Here is a 21019-nt window from a genome sequence, read left to right as displayed (position 1 = left end):
TTTTACAATACTTTCAAATTATATTTTATGATGCTATGAAGACATAAGAGCCATTTTCTCATATTGGAATAAGAAGAAAATATGGATAGATATTTAAGTCAATGGATCATCAGGTACCTGGAGAGGCAAGAGGCTCTTGTTTGATACAAATATAAAATAAATAAGTTATTCCCATGTGTTCTATTGTATAATTTGACTAAGAGATATTTTCTGCATTTGTATCAAACAGTTTAATTAAAGTATTTTGTGTATGTTGGGTTTTGTCAAATTAGCAATAAATAAGAAACTTCCACGGCCAAGGACCAGTCATCAAGCAGAAGCAAACTAGTGACTTTCACAATAACAAGTACTAAATATGAGATCTATGTACAAGTCGTGATAAGGGCAGCAGAAAGAGGCACCTAACCAAGTCCAGAAAAAATAAATGAATCAGGATGCCTTTATCTAAGAAGTTATGCATTAAATTAAACTTAAATATGAGGCATGAAAACAAGGGAAAAAAATAACCCAGGGAATAGATACTACTAATGCTCACTATGAGTTCTAATTTTCTCCCATGAAAGTATCACTTTGGTAAGACCACAACCATGTGACTAGTTTGGCCAAGAGGTTGTGGCCAATATGAGTGGAAGTGGCGTGTTTTATTGTTGGATAGAAGCAACTAAGGGCCAGGTTGCAATGTTCCATGGTCGCTTCTCTTGCCATTCTGAAACCTGAAGGATCAGCATGTAATAAAAGTTTCTTAAGATGATAGACCTCCATCTGCTTGAGTTTCTTTCTGTATAATGAGAATACTCTTATCAATCTACTTTTGTCATGTAGCATGAGAAATAAAGTTTGTGACCATAAGCAATTGGTATTTTAGAGGTGTTCCTCAATGTGGTACAGCTTATCTCATCTTGGCAGATACATGCATGATTTTTATAAATAGCAAATAATTCAGAACAAGGAAGTAGAGTAACAATAAATAATGTTGAGATGTCAGCAGGGATTAAATCATAAAGTATTTCATATGTTAATTTGGTGAATTTTGTTTTTTTCTTGTGACTAATCACATTACTGATATAAATGAGTTGACATACTGTCAAACATAGAAGATGGTTTCACTATCCTGGTAATGTTAAGATTTGGGGCCAGTAATTCTCCATGGTGAGAGACTGTGCTATGCATTGAAGGTGTTTAGCTACATCCCTGTCCTATACTGACTCAATAATAGTTACATCCTCTTCCCCATTGTAAAAACCAAAAATGTCTCCATACATTGCCAAGTGTTCCCCAGAGGGTAAAAGCATCTCCAGTTACAAACTTCTGGCATAGAAAAGGGGAAAATGTATGCAAGGTAAGAAACAAAGCATGGCCATTATAGCTATGAAAAAAACACTTACCTTTTGTAAACTGGTGAGGGCATAAACTTACATGAGTTTTAGAAAAACATCTTCGATTATTACATCAAAAATGGATTGGAGGAGACCATTAATGATTGTAGAGGTACTCCCCTAAAAAATATGAATATCATTTTGTTGCTGAGGAACTCAAAAGTTTCTATTTGTTTTGTAAGTGCTATGCTTTTATCTCATATCTGTGTGACAAAGACTTATTTATAAAAGCTATGAAGATTCACAGGCATAGGAATGATACAATGAACTATGGGGACTCCAGAAAAAGGGGTGGGAGGTGGGTGAGGGATAGAAGACTACATATTGGGTTCAGTGTGTACTGCTCAGGTGATGGGTGCACTAAAATCTCACAAGGCACCACTAAAGAACTTAATCATGTAACCAAACACCACCTGTTCCCCCAAAACCTATGGAAATAAAAAACTAAAAATTTTTAGAAAAAGCTACTTGTTTTAAAATTTTTAAATAATCTAGTACTCTGTATTTAATGAACATTTTTCTAAATATATTATGAGTGATTATACCATAAAATAGGACTTCGATGTATGAATGATAAGTGGAGAGAACTGGATAATTGTCTAATCCAGTGACCAGAGCTAGTTGGGAGTACATTCTAATTAAAGACATGCTGATAGCTGGGCGTGGTGGATCAGGCCTGTAATCCCAGCACTGTAGGAGGTCCAGGAATGCAGATCATCTGAGGTCAGGAGTTCAAGACCAGTCTGACCAATGAGGAACTCCATCTCTGCTAAAAAATAGAAAATTAGCTGGGCATGTGGTACATGCCTATAATTCCAGCTACTAGGGAGGCTGAGGCAGGAAAATCTCTTGAACCGGGGAGGCAGAGGTGCAGTGAGCCAAGAAGGCGCCACTGGACTCCAGCCTGAACAACAAGAGCAAAACTCCATCTCAAAATCCAAACAAAATAAAACTAACAAGCCAAAAACACAAGACAACAACAACAGCAACAACAAAAACATGCTGATGTATTTTACACTGACCAAGAACGAAATAAAGAACTGTAGATCTGAGTATGAATGCTACCTCTGCGTTTACTGACTCCATGATTTGTGTAAAGGTTCTACCCTATGCTTCAATTTTGTCATTTATATGATAGAGCTAAAAACATACTGTCTTACATACTTTTTCTAGATATTAAATCAAATAATGTTTTAACTTATAAAGTCAGGCCAAATTTAATGTATACTATTGTTTATATGTAACTCTCCTTAAAAATAGTCATATTTTATTTCTTTAACATTTGAATGAAATTAAATTTATAAACTTTCTTATTTGCATCTTATGCTTCACAGGTGTTTGCTTTTATATCATCAGCATATCTGGTTCTCTTAAAAATTCCCTCTTTTCTCTAATTTTTCTGGTTTGTTGCATACTTTTTCTTCTCTAGTAAAATGGAGGAACATTGTATGTTTTCAATGCACATATATTTTTTTTAATTGAATTTTATGTTTTGGGGTACATATGAGGAACATGCAAGATTGTTGCATAGGATTTGTATCAAATTGTTTCAGAAAATATAGGATGACCAGACAGAGTAAATAATATAGGGATTTATAGGCTAATCCTTTTATTTTTAAAAATGGTGTTCCTAGGTTTCAGAACAGAAAAAAGTATTTTATTAGATTAGTTTTAATGTGGAAAAACTCCAAAACATATATTAGTATATTTATTAAAAATATTCACTGAGCATATATATATGTATATATATTTACATATATGTGTATATATATACATATATATAGATATGTATATATATGCCTATCTATACAAGTACACATATGTCTATATATAGGGCAATAGATGCTGGAGACACCAAGAAGACATTCAGAAACAGACCCTTTCCCTCACTCAAATTAAGATCCAGTGGGTGAGAGGCCTAGCAAAATAATTTTCAACAAATTGTGATAAATATTTTAATAGTTGAAATCTAGAAGGGCATGGGGAGAAAAAGTATAGAACAGACACTTACTTTAGTGAGTATGGTGTTTTAGGGGTTGAGAGGAAGAAACTAAAAATGTTCCAGATAACAGGAGCATAACAAAGGCTGGACCAAAGGAATGAATGGTTCTCTGGGAAATTGAAAGTAGCTCATTACATCTATGGTGTGAAGTCTAAGAACAAGATTAGCAATAGATTAGAAGGCTGATCATGGAGGACCTTACAATCCATACTAAGACACTTGGATTTTATCCTAAGGGAATTGAAAAGTATCAAGGCGTTGAGCTATTACAGTGGAATAGTAAAGTCAGATAGAGGATTATTTTTGATGCATTGTGGAGAATGAATTGGAGAGTGCTGAGACCAAGGCAGGAAGCTTAATTATTGCGTTGCTCTCATATACAAAACAGTTGCTGGTGTTTCACTAAGCTAATGGGAGATGGAACAGTGAAATGCAAACAAAAGCATGGAAGATTCATATTGATTTGGTGGTTGATTTGATATGAAAGATGAGAGAGTAGGATCAATGATATGTGCAAGGTTTCTTTATTGACCTGGATACACAGTGATGATGTAAAATGACTGAGAGCAGCAGAAAAATAAACACATGGTGAGAAAATAATCAAAGTGAATATTAGGGTTTTATTTGAATTTCAAGCTGTGTTGTCATCTGCCTATTTCAGACTGAAGCTCGGGTAGAGAAATGACCTGAAGGCATAGATTCAAATGAGTATGTCAGAGATTGTCATGTTAATATGGGAGCTACCTGGGCAAATATATAGAGTAGTAAGAAGAGATAGAAGAAAGCTGCAAATAGTAGGAACTCTGAAATTCAAGGTGCCACTGAAGAAGAATGCAAAATAAAGGCTGGAAGGTGGAAATAAAAGGCATAATGCTATCTTTTGGAAGTTAAAGTAAACAATCATACATTGAAAAAAGGAAAAGGAAGATCTAAATCCATAGAGATTATAATACAGTAATAATTTTAGTCATAAAAGAAGTTACAGTACTCCTCAGGTAAGAATAAAGCAACTTCAAGAAATACTCCTTTCTAATTAGAAATTACAATTTCCATTTAAATTACATTTAGAAATTCAAGATTTAAGACTTTACAAATTTTTCTGTATTATACCATCTCAAACATAAAATGTGTAATATCTTTCCATAGATCAAAGACATTGAGTTAATAGTCAGATTTTGAAGAAGTTTGAGGAAACTTGTTCTATCATGTTTTGGTTAGATGTTAATTGGTCTTAAAAGTTCCTCACTATCACAGGATCTAGGAACACTGTACCATCATGTTTTCTGATGAAGATACATTAAAGTGAATCTTTCTCCCATTCCTCTCTGTGTGGTTCTTTAGAGTGAATTAGTAGTGCTGAATATAGTGCACGTATCTTCTTGATGCTAATGGCCCAGTAAATTGTAAATCGGCAATTGAAGCATAAAGAGTAAACTGTATCCTCAGAAACTCTGTGAAATAGGGTGAGAGAAAGGTAGAAAAATGTAAATATAGGCTGAAAAGTTTACTAATGATGTTTACTTCATTACTTAGCTGCTATTAGATAGATTGGATCATTTAAAAATAGCATTTTCTGTTTAGCTTTAATAACAGTTCCTGTGTTCCTTATTTTATTGTATGCGTGGTGCAAGGGTGGCAATTTCATAGTGAGCAGCTGGACTGATGCTATTCATTAGCACTTGGACAAAGCATCATAGGAAAAAGTAATGTCTCATTTAAGTGTGAATTTCAAAACTTAAATTCTTCACTGAATGATTGTCTTATACCCAATATACATTTTTAATTAATAAGATACAAACAAAAACATTTTAAATAACTTTTAAAACTTTAGGATAAACTTTTAAAAAGACAGTTGTGTGAAATCCTGTATATTATGCATCATGACTAGAGGGTAAAAAAAAATCCCTCTCGTTAGCTAGATTTCCTACTTAGCCCAGCTGGGCCATTCCAAGTGATCTAGAGAGTCGAGGTGATCATGAGCCAATGATTATTCATTTGTATGAGCTGCCAGCATAACCTGCCAGTAATAGTTACCCACACTGAGCATCTGTGCATAGATACTGATAGGGGTAATTGTAATGGCAGCCAAAATGGCAAATCCCAGCATGCCCTTTGCTTGAACACAGTTATTTCAATGAAAGAACATTTTGAAATTTCCTGAACTGGCACAAATTCCCAGGAGAAGTTGACCTATATAGTCAAGGGCAAATTATTATTTTAAAGTCTGGCTCAAGTCTACTCCAAATGGACTACCAATCTTATTAAGGAAAGTTGGATACAAAAACTAATGCAAATTTTAGACATGTACACAGCAGGCAAACATCTATGCTATTATGCTAGCATTTAGTCTTCCAGAATCAAGCATGCTATTCATTTTCTTTGTTAGAAACTGGAGAAGTTTCTCACATACATATACATATACATATATACATATATGGTACATATGTATGGTCAAATGTGTATATATAAGTATATATGTTAATTGTACATTGATAAATGAACTTGGAGCTCTATTATTATGTAAAATAAGGTCTTTCTAACTACATATGTTTGATTTATAATTTTTTTTTGGTAGTCTTGATTTCTTCTACCTATCTATTCTCTATGAAGTAATGCCATTCATTAAATCATTAATCCAGTTAGTCTTTAAACAAATATTTATTAAATAATTACATAATTATGATGTTTAACCAATGTCAAGAATGGTTGATAGCATCTCTTGAAGAACTTGTGTCCATGAGATTCTGGTGACTCTGACTTTATGTGTCCCACAGTTTGTGTCTATCGTTTTCAAAGAACATTAAAAAAAAAAATACCTGGGTTGCTTCTTAAAGACATATATTTCTAGGCTCGATTAGAATATATTCTAATTCAGTAATTCTAAAATATCTGCTTTTTAAATAAGTATTCCTGGATGACAGTGACAGGGTTGTTTTTCTACCTTCAGAGAGACATTGAGCCCGTTAATTACTATGATTTGTGTCCTCTCCAAAATTCATGTTGAAACTTAACCCTCATTTTGCTGGTATTAAGAGGTGAGGAATTTTGGAAAGTGATTAAGTCACGAGGGATCAGCCTTCATTCATTTGAGTGAGTGCCTGCAATAAGAAGAAGAGTGGGGCAGTCCTGGAAATGTTATTGGTGCCGTATGAAAGGGCTAGACAGAAGTCACATAGTTCTCTCTTTATCTTAGTCCTCTTCCATCATGAGAAGACACAATGTTGAAACTACCATCTTGAAAGCAAAGACTGAGGCCCTCACCAGGCACTAAACAGGCCTGTATCTTTCTCTTGGACTTCCAAGACTTAAGAGTTATGAGGAAATTGATTTCTGGTCTTTGTAAAACACCTAGTCTCGGGTATTTGTATAGCAGCACAAATAGACTAAGACGCTAAGTAAATGAGAACACCCAGACAAAAGAGAATTGAAAGAGATGTAAAATAACAATGGGGAGAAAACATAATCTTGTGTTTACATGAGTTCAGGCATTAGAGATTTCATGTAGCATTTCCCGAACTCCCTCACTCTTCTCCTCATTATGGGCACTCACTCAAATGTATTAAATATTTGTGTTTTGGGGTGAAAATATTAGTTCTGTATATGTTTTAATGTACCCAATGGATTTATGCTGTAGCAGTTCATTTCTACTTTTTTCCTCAATAATAAAAATGAACATAATAAATTGCCTATCTGTTCAAAATATTTCTTTGTGTGCTCCTAGTATATTTTATTTACTCATTTCATTTATGTGTCCTTCAACATAGTTCTGCACAAACAATGCTATACAGAGCATGTCCTCATATAAAGAGCTTGAGAGTTTCTTGCTATTGGTTTGGAACAGCTGGTTCATAAGATGTTGTCTACTATATTTAACAATATTTTCACTAAGTGAATATGATTGATGCACAATACTATGTTTGAATTTTCCCCCAAAAGTTCATGTGTTGGAAACTTGAATGCTATGGTAAAAGAATTAAGAGATGGGGTCTTTGAGAGGTTATTAGGTCATAAAGGTGGAGCCATCATAATGAATTAAGGCCATATTTTGTGAAAGTTGGCTCCTGATAAAAGAATAAGTTCAGCTCCAATTTTTCTCTTTGTTTTCCAGGCCTTTCCATTTCTTTTATAGAATGGCACTTGTCAAATGCCAGCACTGTGCTCTTGGACTTCCTGGCCTCCAGAAATATGAGATAAATAAATTTTATTCTTTATAAATCACTGTTTGTCTTGTTCTAGCAGCAGAAAAATGACTAAGACACAAGGTAAGTGCAAATCCTTATCTTATACAATCTAGATTTAAGATCATTGTTAAAGAATGCATAGACATTTATAATGTTATGAAAGAGAGAAAGACTTCTGAAAAAAAGGGATTCCATATACAAAGGAGAAAAAAGTAAGAGGGTATGACTTGGATCTCCAACATGTAAACATGTATTTTATCTGAAAACTGTGAAAGGTTGAAATTTTAAAAGATACAGTTGGAAAAGTAGGAAGAAATTGAATTTTAAAGATCCTCATCAAAAGAAGAATGTGATAGGATAGATATGTAATTCTGCTTCACTAGAGTAAAAATTTATATATTTATGTAAATATATACATATATACATACATACACACACACACACACACACACACACACATACATGTATCCCAATATATCATATGGTAAATCTCAAATATACACAACTAAAGTTTTAATTAGAATAGTTTTATAAATGAATCTTGTAGAAAATAGGGATCACTGAAGGAATTTCTAGCAGAGGCTAGAACAATTTGATTTTGATGTTAGATATTTTCCTGAGTAGAGAAGTTAGACTGGATGGAGGAAAGAAATAACTGTCAATAACTATGTATACATGTAATGGCAAAAAACACAACTGACATTTATTGGTCTTTACTGACCTATACTGAACACATTTACTGTTTCAATTAATCCTTCCTCTAGCCCAGAGTGAGTTATTACTTTACAAATGAGAAAACAAATTCAGAGAAATGAAGCGATTACATCCAAGGCATACCAGGTGTTGTGGGACTTGTACATTTTATAAAGTAAAGGTTGTTTAATAAAGACAAAAAATTAAATATGATATATACAAAATTATTTTTAAAATCTATATGTATTCTTGATAAAAAAATTAAACAAAATAAAGTATAAATTTTATAAAACTAAAACCTACATATGTGTTCCCCAAATAAAAACATACTGCTTAAATTACATAAATTCTATCCTTTATAATACTAAATACAAACTTGCGTACCCTTATAAGCCCTTTCCAATATTTTGGGGAATATACAAGCTTTTATTTTTCCTTCAAGTTAGAATTTTAAAATATTTTCTATTGAGAAAAGATAAAGATAATTTTTCTCACTCTGGGAAAATTGCATTAAAGCAATTTGTTAAAAATTGCTAATAGCATATTTTATTTTTGAATTTTAACAAATTTGTTTATGGTCAAATTGGAAACCTGTATCATTTTTTTTTTCATTTGAGTTGCATGATTTTGAAGTGTAAAAATTCAAATTGTTATCATGTTATAACTCTTTGTACCTTTTAAAAATGATGCTGGGTGAGTCAGCTGTGGGGGATTGGAGGAGAACTCCTATAGTAATAAGCCTAGAAATAACATAATTATGAATGAAATTTACTATGAACTACATAACCATATCCCACCAAATTCCAATTAAATATATCTGCAATTCAACAATCCTCCCAGCTGTATGCAGAAACCTTCCTGCCACATGATACAAAGAAAAATAAGACAAAATTAAAATCTGGATTAAAAAATACAATGGTTTAAACCAATTGTATTAAATTATCCTATTTTGGGAACTGCATATAAATATATTGTGACATGGAACACATTACTATGACCAGGACTCCAGAATTGACTATGCAATTGATTGTCCTTGAAGCATAAGCTTCACTAGCTTTACGGTAAATCTACTTTGGTTGGTAACTAATTCCCTCAGTATTCCTTCAGGTATTTTAAGTTATTCCATTGACCTAATTAAATCTATACCTAGGGCTAATGAGATAGAATTAAATGCTTTTTCTCTCTTCCTAAATATCATATTTATTATATTAGTAACCCTACTGGTACTTTTTTATCAATAAAAATTAAAATGAGAAAGAAAAATTGTAGCTGGATTCATTGGCATTGATGTTCAGGTTGTTATTTCTACTAATCCTGAGGAAATAGGAAGCTTTTTCTGAAAATTTCTTTCTCCTTAAGATAGCTTCCATACTATTCTATACTTCTATATTATTCTATGACTTTGATGCTTAATCACTTTTTCTTTGAGTTTTATGTTGCTGTTATTTTTGAACATCCAAATGACTATGTCAGGCATCCCCAGACTTTTTACACAGGGGGCCAGTTCACTGTCCCTCAGACTGTCGGAGGGCCACCACATACTGTTCTCCTCTCACTGACCACCAATGAAAGAGGTACCCCTTCCTGAAGTGTGGTGGGGGGCCTGGATAAATGGCCTCAGGGGGCCGCATGCAGCCCGCGGGCCATAGTTTGGGGATGCCTGGACTATGTCATAATCATTTAGAATTAATTATTAATAAATTTCTTACATAGACAAGATCCTTGTTACTCAAATTGTGGTCCAAGCTTCCCAGCAACACGAACATCAACTGGGGACTTATTAGAGATACAAATTGTCCCCCTAACTCCATTTAATAGTAATTTGCATTTTAGGCATTGATATGGTTTGGATATTTGTCCCCTCCAAATCTCACATTAGAATATAATCCCCAGTGTGGAGTTGGGGCCTGGTGGGAGGTCTTTGGGTCTTAGGGGCAGGTCACTAGTGAATACTATTATTACAGTAATAAGTGAGCTCTTTTTTGGAGTTCATGTGAGATATGGTTGTTTAAAATAGTTTGGCATGTCCCTTCTCTCTCTTTCTCTCTCTCGCTCTCTCTGTCTCTCTCTTGTTCCTGCTCTCACATTGTGATATTTCTGGCTCTCCATCACATTTCATGCAATTGTAAGCTTCCTAAGGTCCCCACAGAAACAGATACTGGTGCCACGTTTCTTGTACAGTACAACAAAATAAAGCTTTGTTTATAAATTACCCAGACTCAGGTATTTCTTTATAGCAATGCAAAAATGGACTAACATGATACTAATTGATACCACGGAGTTAAGCATTGCTCTAAAGATAGTACCTGAAGATCTGGAAGCAATTTTGGAACTGGGTAACAGGCAGAGTTTGTAAGAGTTTGGAAAGCTCAAAAGAAGACAGGAAGATGAGGGAAAGTTTAGAAGTTCTTAGAGACTGGTTAGATAGAGAAATGGAATGTGAAGGCCAGACTGAAGAGGTCACAGATGAAAATGAGAAACTTATTGGAAACCTGAGCAAAGGTGCAAAGGTCACCCTTGTTACACAGTAGCAAAAAAAAAAAAAAAAAAAAAAAAAAAAAAAAAAAAAAAAAAGCTGCATTTTATCCATGTTCTAGAGATTTGTAGAAGGTTGAACTTAAGAGTGATGAAGTGATGAATTAGGGTACCTATCTGGTGGAAGAAATTTGTAAGTAGCAAAGTTTGAAATGTGGCCTGCTTCTAACAGCTTGTGATCATTATGAGAACAAGTAAATGGCTTAAACTTGGAACTGGTTTCTAAAAGGGTGACAGAGCATACAAAATTGCAGCCTGGTCCTGTGGTAAAGAAACAATCCAAGCAAGCTGTGGAGCAACCACTTGCTAGAGAGATTTGCATGACTACAAAGTAACTAAGCACTAATAGCCAAGACAATGGGAAAAAGACCTCACAGGCATTTCAGATATCTTCAACACTGTCACTTTCATCACAGGCCCAGAGATCTAGGAGAAAAGAATGGTTTTAGGGTGTCAGCACTGCCACTCCAGGAGGCTGCCCTTTACATGCCTACTGCTCCAGAAGGTGAAAACCATAAGGCTTGGTGGTTTCTACACGGTGTTAAGCCTACTGGTACACAGAATACAAGAACAGAGGAGACTTGGCAGCTTCCCCTGAGTTTCAGAAGATGTATTGAAAAGGCTGGGGACCCAGGCAGAAGCTTGCTGCAGAGGAAGATCCGCCACAGAAAAACTCTCTCAGGACAATGCTGAGGAGAAATGTGGTGGAGGCTGCATACAGAGTCCCCACAAGGGCACTGAGTGGAACAGTGGGAATGAGACTGCCACCCTCCAGACCCAAGAATGGTAGAATTACCAACAGCTTGCAATCTCAGCCTCAAAAAGCCACAGGCATTGGATTTCAATCCATCAGAGCAGTAGCATTGGCTGCATCCAGAAAAACCGCCAAAGCAGAGTTGCCCAAGGCTTTGAGAGTCTACTCCTCACATCAGGTGTATTAGTCTGTTCTCATGTTGCTAATAAAGGCATACCTGAGACTGTAATTTATAAAGAAAAGAGGTTTAATTGACTCACAGTTTCACATGGTTGTGGAGGCCTCACAATCATGGTAGAAGGCAAATGAGGAGCAAAGTCATATCTTACATGATGGAAAACAAGAGAGCTTATGCAGGGGAACTCCTCTTTATGAAACCATCAAATCTGGTGAGACTTATTCACTATCACAAGAATGGCATGGGAAAGACCCAACCCCATGGTTCAGTTACCTCCCACCAGGTCCCTCCCACAACACCTGGGAATTATGGGAGCTACAATTCAAGATAAGTTTTGGGTGGTTCTTAGCAAAACCGTATCACCAGGATACAGGACTTGGAATCAAGGATAATGTTGGAGCTTTATGGTCTAATGTATGCCCTGCTGGGTTTTAGCCTTGCTTGAGAATGCTGCCCTTTGCTTTTAACTGATTTCTCCCTTTTGGAGTGGGAATATTTACCTAATGCCTGTATCACCATTGTCTCTTGGAAATAAATAACTTTTTTGATTTTACAAGCTTATAGGTGGAATGAACTTGACTTGAGTAACAGATGAGACTTAAGACTTTAGAATTGGGATTTCTGAGTGATGCTGGAGGGAGGTAAGACTTTTTGGGACTACTGGGAAATAATTATTTTATTTTATAATGTGTGAGAAACATGAGATTTTGTGGGGCAGGGGCAGAATGATAGGGTTTGAATACTTGTCCTTTCCAAATCACAGGTTGAAATGTCATTCCCAATGTTGGAGCTGGGGCCTGGGGGGAGGTGTTTGTGTCATGGAGGTGGATCCTTCATGAATGGCTTTGTGCCATCTTTGTGGTAATGAGTGTATTCTTGCTCTGAGTTCATGTGAGATCTGGTTGTTTTAAAGAGTGTGGCACCTCCCACTATCTCTTGCTCCCACTTTCACCATGTGGTATGCTTGTCTTCCAGTCACCTTCTGCCATGGATTTAAGCTTCCTGAGGCCTTCACCAGAAGCAGATACTGGTACCATGTTTCTTATACAGCCTGCAGAACAATAAGCCAAAACAAACCTGTTTATGAATTACCCAGCCTCAAGTAATTCTTTATAGCAGCACAAAAATTGACTGACACAGATACCTAAGAAAGTCTAGCGAATAATAAATTGAGAAATACTGGACTTCATAGGGTTAATCTATGGTTACATCCATGAACATTTTGGTTAATTGACTATTTTCTCTTTCACTTTTTATATTTTCTTTCTTTTTTTTTTTTTTCTTGAGACAGGGTGTCACCCTGCATCCAGGCTAAAGTGCAGTGGCACAATCACTGCATTGATGAATGCAGCCTCAAATTCCTGGGCTCAGGATGTTTTTCTGCTTCAGGCTTCCTAGTAGCTGGGACCACAGTTGTGTGTCACCGTGGTGGCTAATTTTTAGATTATGTGTAGAGATGGGAGCCCCCTATGTTCCCCAAGCTGAATTTTCTGTCTTTTATAATTAAGAATACGTTGAGACTTTGGGTATGTGAAGTAACACTCTCAGTAGTAAATAACCACACAAATTCCAAGCTTATTGCTCTATTTCAACAATCTGTTAAAATCTTCTGCCATTTGGCTATGACTTAACATAAGATGTATCTTATTTTATAAAATAAGAAATAAAAAATATAGACAGTATAAAAAATATAGACAAAAGTAGAAAAAATAATATAATATGTTATATTGTATAATTACATATAATATTTATATATACATATGTATAATATTTATGCCCTCTACTGATTGACCTATTATTGATCTTTAATAAACGAATATATCATATATGTGGGTAGTCTACATATTTAATCTTGCACACAGTATTTTTCCATATCACTGTAAGCTCTTTTTAAGAAATTGTAATTTAAAACCATCATCATAGCTTTGATATCTTTAGTTTTCTCAAGCTACAACTGTGATATACGAATTTGCTCAGAACTTTTTGTGTGTTTCAGATTATTTCTTTTGAATAAATTCCTGTAGATGGAATTGTACTTTAAGAAAGGAATGGATATTTCAACTGTTCCGCTATAGATTTACCAATTACTTTATTCGGTTTATGTTCTTTTCTATTCTACTCATAGACTATTCTCAGGCTTTACCATTCACCTTCATAACCTCTATCATCTTTTACCCACAGAGATGAAAGTGGGGTCTAATTTTCCAGCAAAATGTGGTTGCCCACTAAGCATAAAATCTCTAAAACAGCAACTCTCCACTACTTTGCTACTTAACTGTTCAAATATCTTTGCTTCTAGTCTCAGATGAGTGATTACTGGCCCTGCTTATGACCTGGACTCTTGATCCCATCATCTGATATCTTATCTGCAATTATGGTTTATGAATTATGTACTGTTTCTACTTTTTTTTCAAAATACTAAATGAATAAACCATTCAATTTTACTGAATCTGGCATATATCTGTAGTCTGCATCACATCTATATTTTATGCACAAATATCACACAAAAAATAGCTGCATTAATTTGATCCACTTTTTTTTCCATTGAGGCCTCATTCTGCTGAAAATCAAACTGTTGCCCTCATATCTATCTAGAAAATGTTGTCAGTATGGTTCCACTGTTATTCACTAATTGTCAAATGCAGTGATTTGGTTTCAGTACCTTCCCTGGTTTGAGTATCTTGGTTCTACTGTCACTGTGATTCATTTTGCTACTGTCTTCTATGGATGTTGTCTATGTAGAGATGACTGCTTCTTTCATTGTGACGGTACAATGAAAGAAGCAACAGCAACAGGCTGATTCCCAGATCTGACTGCAATATAGGATCCTTTACTCTATTTAGATTGTTCTATTTTCTCATTAGACTGAAAGAACCTTGAACATGAGGACTATGTTATTCCTCAGTTTTTCCACTAGTTAGGCAAGTCCTGGACACAGAGCAATGTGCTCAACCAAAGGTGAATTGGACTGGGCTGATCTGAAGTGATCTGTGAGCTTTTGACCCTTTGGTCACATAAAGTCCCTTTAGCTTTTGGGACACTCTGAGTCCTGGAGCTTCTCTTACTACATAGATGATTTTATTTCTCTCTGTTATTTGTCTACTAGTTAATGCTAATAGCTACAGATGGATGCAGGATTATGAACAGCTAATGAGGAGTAATGCTAGGGAAATAAAAGAAAATTGAATATTTATTATAGCTATTTCTGTAACCACTAGCTAGATTATACTATAATGTTGCTAGCCTATAAATAATAATGGTAGACAATAATTTATTTTTGCATATTCAGCATGACCCTGGTTTAATTTTGTTCCAAGTCATCTGGGCTTTTGGAGTCAAACTAAGGAAGCAACCTCTAGCTGGAACATTATTTTCATGGCAGAAGAATAGGAGAACTTCAAAAACCATATGCTTGCTACAAAGTTTCTGCTCATAAGTAGCGTTACATTGTCCTAAGCCAGTCGTATATTCAACTCTGATGTCAGAGAGAAGCAGCAAGCATTTTTTAAACATAAAACATACCACAGTGGTTATCACTGTGTCCTATAACATAAAGTACTAAAATTATTAAATAAGTCTGAAGAATGGTAGTTTAAAAAATACAACACTGCTAATCCTAGAATCATGGTTCATAAGTCACTTTGTCAGTTCAATCTATAGAAACAGTTTCAAAAACAGGTGGAAATTTATGGTCTGAAGATAAAGAAATTCACAAAATATTATTTTCCAGATTGGAAACATATACTTCTGAACATCTGAAGAAGTTTGAGTTTAGTTTGTAATTAGCATTCATTTTTATTAACTCTTACAGCACCTTAATTAGAATTTAATGAGTTTCATTGCTAATATTTACTGAACAAGAACAATGTTCTGGAGCTATGCTTAGTTTCTTCTATTTATATTTTTATTTTATATTCACAGTATCCTTTGAAGCTAAGCACTATTGTTATCTTTATTTGATAAATAAGCAAACAGAGGCACAGAGACGGAAAGTAACTAGCCCAAGTTCAGGTAGTCTTTCCATGAAGTGGTTAAGAAAGTTTTTAAAATATGAGACTGTTGATTTATACTACTGTTGTACCTCCTATTACATGTAATCTTAGCACTTAAAAATACAAAAGATCTGCAGAAACTACTGTGAACACTTCTATGTAGACAAATTAGAAAATCTAGAGGAAATGGAAATATTCCTAGAAGCACACAACCTACCAAGATTGAATCAGGAAGAAAGTCAAAATGTGAACAGAACAATAACAAATTGCAATATTAAATTAGTAAGAAAAAATCTATCAACCAAAAAAAACCCTGAATCAGATGGACTCACAGCAGAATTCTACCAAACATACAAAGAAGATAATTGGCACAAAGTTGACTGAAACTATTTCAAAACAATGAGGAGGAGATTTTCCCTAAAAGATTCTGTGAATCCAGCATCATCCTCATGGAAAAAAAAAAAAAAAAAAAAAAAAAAAAAAAAAAAAAAATCTGGCAAAGACACAATGAAAAAAAGAAAAAAAAAAAAAAAAACACATCTAGAAGCCGACAGATGCAACTACAAGCCCTGATGAACATAGATGCAAAATTTTTCAACAAAATACTAGTAAATAAAATCCAGCAACACATCAAAATGTTAATTCATTATGATTGAGCAGGTTTTATTTCTAGGATGCAAGTTTGGTTCAACATATGCAAATCAATAAATTTGATTCACCACATACACAAAATTAAAAGAAAAACCATAGGATTATCTCAGTAGATGCAAAAATGCTATAGATAAAACCTGATATTCGTTCATAATAAAAAATCCTCAACAGACTGGGCACTGAAGGAAAATACTGTAACATAATAAGAGCCATCTATGACAGATTCACTGCTATTGAATGGGCAAAAGTTTGAAATAGTCACTCTGGGAAGTGGAACAAGACAAGGATGCCCATACTCACCACTCTTATTCAATCTAGCACTGAACGTCTGAGCCACAGCAATGAAGCTAAAAGAAATAAAAAGCATCAAAATAAGGCAAATAAGTAGTCTAACAATATCGCTTTGCTGATGAGATGATTATATACATAGAAAACCTTAAATACCCTGCCAAAGGCTTCTAGGTCTGATAAATCACTTCAGCAAAGTTTCTGAAACAAATGAATACACAAAAATCAATAACATTTCTGTACATCAATTACATTCTAGCTGAGAACCAAATCAAGAACAGTTCCCATATGCAATAGCCACACACAAAAATGAAATATCTAGGAACATGACTAACCAAGGAGTTAAAAGATTTCTGCAAGGAGAAGTAACACTTTTAAAATATATATAGATGGAATTTGCTTGGGCTTTGCTTATTTATTTATTTTTTATTTTTATTTTTATTTTTTTGAGACAGAGTTTCGCTCTTGTTACCCAGGCTGGAGTGCAATGGCACAATCTCGGCTCACCGCAACCTCCGCCTCCTGGGTTCAAGCAGTTCTCCTGCCTCAGCCTCCTGAGTAGCTGGGATTACAGGCACGCGCCACCATGCCCAGCTAATTTTTTGTATTTTTAGTAGAGATGGGGTTTCACCATGTTGACCAGGATGGTCTCGATTTCTTGACCTCGTGATCCACCCGCCTCGGCCTCCCAAAGGGCTGGGTTACAGGCTTGAGCCACCGGGCCCGGCCTGGGCTTTGCTTATTATGTATGCAGTGTTACGTCACAGAGTAGCTTTTAAAATTAATACTATTTACCACAGATTATGCAAAAAATTGCTCTTTTTATCTTGATTCCTGGGATAAAAAATATGTGATGGAAACTTATTTATTCCATCATATTGCTGTATAGCTACCTGTTTCTCCAAAATTAATAACTGTTCATTATACAATAGTATTATTTTTGAAAGTAATATGATCAATTTTTCATGGTAGACTGCATAATCCTTCCTCTCGTTTGTGGGATGTTGTTTGCTGCCTGTAGCAAAATATAGGTATAGCTGATGCATTTTATGAGACTCTCTTATTGCAATGTAATTTTATTTCATAGATGATGAAATTCGGTGATTTCTATTATGTATGTATATTTTTAATTTTTCATGAGAGATGGTTATAATTTTTATCTCTGTTATAGTGAATTTTATGTGCTTTAAAAGTACACACTATTCATTAAAATGTATACATTATTAAAATGTGCATTTTTCTTAAAATGCTATTCTTTATGAATTAGTTAACCCTTTCTAATTTCTCATTATGTTTGATTTCTCCAATTATCTCTGAGATCGTTCTTCAATTTGCTAAGAGTTAAGAGATTCTTTTAACTTTATGACTTTTAAATACTTAATGAGGGCTTTAAAATTTAATACTCTCTATATTAAGAAGGATGTTTTTACCTTTGAAAAATAGTTTACAATTTGGTCTTCTTTCTTTTATAGCAGGTTTTATATTTGAATCATTAATGTACCCGTTTTAGGATAATTTATTCTAAAATGCTTTTAAATGTTAATATCATTCCATCTAACTATAAATATTTTGGATAAGTGGAGATATATATAATTATCTCTCCTGAGTAGTACAAATATGTTTTTCACATGCTACAAAGAAGCAGATTAACTTAGTGCTAAGAAGCATGGGTTTGAAAATTACCATTTACAAATTGTCTCATCTTGGCCAAGTTAAGCCTCAGTTACATTTGTAACTCTCTAAGCCTCAGTTACATCATTGTAAAATACAGATAACAACAACAACCTAGTACATGAGGATTCTGTGAGACAATTCTAAAAAGTATCTGCCCAAGTCTGTGCATAAGATTTATTTTCTCGACATAGGTAAATTATTTTTACATATGAAAGAATTCTATTTTAAATACTGAAGGAAACAAATTTAAGGAAATTTAATTAGGTGATATTAATAGAAGAATGCAGGCACAAATACAATCGATTATGAAGACCTCTTTCAATGCATTGATACTTTGGCTTGTGACTGGAACATTCAAAAGGGTAGTTTTACCTTTCACACACACAAATGTATCCAGGATTTCAAAACTGGTATGTCTTTTCACTGTTCTTTCTGTATTCCAGCACTGCTTGCTTTTGTGCTGCCTTAATTCCTCAGCGAGCTTCTTCCACTTGATGCTAAAAAGGCACCAACACTTCCAGAGATACATGGTGCTTAGTTTTTGCTAATTTTTCGTTTCCCACTCTCTCTTAGAATGTATGTTGTGTGTATGAATGTATGTAAAATTATCAATATTTATGTGGTACATCTTGACTAACTTTATTTCACAGCCAGATACCATCCACATCACATTAACAGTAGATTTTACACAAAATATCTCTTCAAGTACACATTCAGTCTATATTACTTCAGCACTGCCTATGATAAGCAAACTTACCTAATATGCATTATCTACAAAATATTACCAACCTCTGTTCTCTTTTTTACTGTTTTCTGCTTAGACTGATTAGAATTACCAACACCTTATCTCTGTCTTAAATTTATACATTTGCTTAACAAATTATAATATGCTTTAAAACATATATATTTGTTTCCCTTACCACTAACTATTTGGGTCGATTTCATTTTCAATGGGATATTTAGTACTGCATTTAAGTAGCATTCTCGTATTTCAATTATTTTTGTTGTTGTTACTATAAAATAAATCTTGAGAGCATTTTTTTAAATTGCAAAAGTAACCATTAGTATAAGATGAAAAACATGTCTATTTACCCTTCCAGAACTGGCAAGGGATAACTTTCAACGATCATTTCACATGCATTCTTCCAGAACTTTTATGTAAATAAGGGTAAAATTTCTTTCACAGTGTGAATAGGTGCCCTGCGCTTCAATTTCCTGCCTAACCTCCTGCATACATCAGAATTCTTCCCCTATTACTGCCTGCTCAGCTTAGATATGTAGACATTGTTCTTTACTGCTTTGAGTGAAGTAAGCCAAAGTGGCAGAATATTCGGAAAACACATTCTTACCTACTAGACTTAAAAACCAGTGATTGAATTTCTTAATCCCAGATTAAATTAAAGAATATACAAGGCTGGACAGGCTGAAAGAGGAGAACTCTGCACACACACACACACCACACACACACACACACACACACACACACACAAACAGGATCCATCACTAAGATTCGGGATTATGGGAAAGACAGGTCAGGATCTAATGATCTAATTTTCCTTTCTGCTGTCAGATGAGATCACCAATTGACAGAAGCCTTCACATCACCCAGCAGAGTTTGTACCCAAAGATACTTCACAGTCTTCCACCTAACAGTAATAATCAATGCACAGCCTTCCAACTAACGATAATAATCATCAGCTTATCTACAGGATACGGCCTAGGTGACTAGAGGAGGAGTGGGTAAGTGTTACAGAAGAAAACAAGGGCACCACGTTCACGCCTACTCCAACTTGATTTTTCTATCACTCTTTCCCTTGCTCAGTCAGCCAGCGGCTTTCTTGTGGTTATGCAAATATCTCTCCCACTTGGTACTTGTTACTCTCTCAGGCTGGATCTCTTATTTATTTTTCATTTTGAAAACCAAAACTAAAGCAGCATCAGACTGAATTTCTTGCCTTAGATATTCACACTTTCTTTTTCCTTCTTTTTTTTTTTTTTTTTTTTTTTTTTGAGAAGGAGTCTCACTCTGTCGCCCAGGCTGGAGTGCAGTGGCTCAATCTCAGCTCACCACAACTTCTGCCTCCCGGATTCAAACAATTCTTCTGCCTCTGCCTCCCAAGTAGCTGGGACTACAGATGCCCGCTACCAAGCCAGGCTAATTTTTTGCATTTTTAGTAGGGATGGGGTTTCACCGTATTGGTCAGGCTGGTCTCAAACTCCTGACCTTGTGAGCTACCCTCCTGGGCCTCTCAAAATGCTAGGAATACAGGCATGAGCCACTACGCCTGGCCTTCTTTATCTTTTTTAAGCTGCTATTGCTGCTTAGAAATAGAAGTAGAGATACAAAGGTGTGAAATGGAGGGAGATACGTAAGTTAAAATGGTTATATATAGGCTCCTTGTTAGTGCAGTCTTTCGTAAGTTAACTAAGATAACAAATGGGGAGATTCTATATATTTTTATAAATCAACTCTAATTCTTTGTAATACAGTTAGACTTGTGATCTAAGCCTAAGAATAATGAAATAACAAAAACTCAAAACAATCATTTTTCTATGTATATGAATGCACTTAAAGATCTCCATAATACAGTACAATTTTCCAAATGTCTTATTGTAGATAATACCTACATCATGTTAAATTAGTAATATTTGTTTCGATCAGCACTATAAGAAAACCAAAAAATTGGCTATGTCT

The sequence above is a fragment of the Saimiri boliviensis genome, chromosome 3 (assembly GCF_048565385.1).
Source record: "Saimiri boliviensis isolate mSaiBol1 chromosome 3, mSaiBol1.pri, whole genome shotgun sequence".
In the NCBI taxonomy this organism is placed as follows: domain Eukaryota; kingdom Metazoa; phylum Chordata; class Mammalia; order Primates; family Cebidae; genus Saimiri; species Saimiri boliviensis.
Note: the sequence above shows the minus strand (reverse complement) of the source record.